Here is a 1,620-nt window from a genome sequence, read left to right as displayed (position 1 = left end):
TGGAAGGGCAATGGAATCCACACAGCCCATTGTTCTATGTTAGGTAAATGGTAAAGGGACCCCTGACCATTAAGTCCAGTCGTGGCCGACTCTGGGGTCGTCGCTTATCTCACTTTATTGGCCGAGGGAGCCAGTGTACAGCTTCCGGGTCATGTGGCCAGCATGACTAAGCTGCTTCTGGCGAACCAGAGCAGCGCACGGAAACGCCGTTTACCTTCCCGCTGGGGAGGTACCTATTTATCTACTTGCACTTTGACGTGCTTTCAAACTGCTAGGTTGGCAGGAACTGGGACCGAAAAACGGGAGCTCACCCCGTCGCAGGGATTTGAACTGATGACCTTCTGATCAGCAGGTCCTAGGCTCTGTGGTTTAACCCACAGCGCCACCCACGTCCCATATCATTCTGTTATCTGGCCTCAAAATAAAACTTCTCAAGGGGGAGGGGTCCACCCGGGCTGCCAGCTCCAATCCCTGTGTTTGTGGAGCTCGGGAAATGCCCAGGAATTATTCTCCCCATGTTCACTTCCCCTTCAGCACAGTAGTGCAGGAAGCCCACATCATTTGGTTGTCATCAGGACAGGGAAGCACGGGCTCTTGCAAGAACAGCACAGATGGCTACAAGGGCTGTTATGTGGCCCACAAGCTAACCACCTACAATCTAAACCCAAATAAAACAAGATTCTTGCTTCAGAAGTTTTTTTAAAAAAATATTGCAGCCTCAGCATATTACCAGCTGCTTCTGGAAAATCTCCATGACCGAATGAGAGGAGTCCCGGGCCATTGCATACATGTATGGCTCAGCTTCCTTTATTCTGTGCTGGACTACCGCCTCGTCATTCTATAAGGCAAGTTACATGCACTAAGTTTTGACGATGAGTCTCTCCTTTAAGACTTTTCTTGCAATCTGCATCTGGGGCTGTATGTGACTAATTTCAGCTCTCTGGCTAATGTGAAATTGCATTTATTTTTACTTTATCTCGGTAGTGGTGCCTGCCTGTGGAATTCCCTCTCATCAGATGCCAAACAGATATACAACTATCTAAAGACAGTCCTGTATAGAAAAGTTTTCAATTTTTGATGTTTTAAGCCTAAGGTGTGTTTATGTTTTGTTGGAAGCCACCCAGAGCGGCTGGGGCAACCCAGTCAGATGGACAGGATATAAATATTTCTATAAAACTAAATTACTACTGATTAATGTACAAATGTCCTACAGCTTTACTGATCAGAGTGCCATAGCCTACACATCTGCTGAAGGCACATTTCAGACTCCAAGTAGGCTATGTGAGTTGTGCCTCTTTCTCTCTACAGTATTTAAGTGCATTATCAAAGTAACTTGGCAGCTGAAACAAGTCATCCAAGGTGGCAGTAGATCGAAATAACCTCCAAAGTCAGGGAGGGTGAATTATCAATGGCAGTCATCCAACTTTGAAGTTGGCTGGCAAGATACACCTACTGAGCGAGAGATCATCCCTGGGGCGCTACCCAGGAGATCCTTTTCCAGAATTGTGTATTCCAAGCTTCTGGGCATAGAACGCTCCCTTGAGGAATCTGCTAAGAGGAGTTTGTGATGGACCCCCAGAGAAATCAAGAATCAACCACTTCTTAAGCAGAGAACAGAGC

Source organism: Podarcis vaucheri (assembly GCF_965113315.1).
Source record: "Podarcis vaucheri genome assembly, chromosome: 15".
Taxonomy (NCBI): domain Eukaryota; kingdom Metazoa; phylum Chordata; class Lepidosauria; order Squamata; family Lacertidae; genus Podarcis; species Podarcis vaucheri.
Note: the sequence above shows the minus strand (reverse complement) of the source record.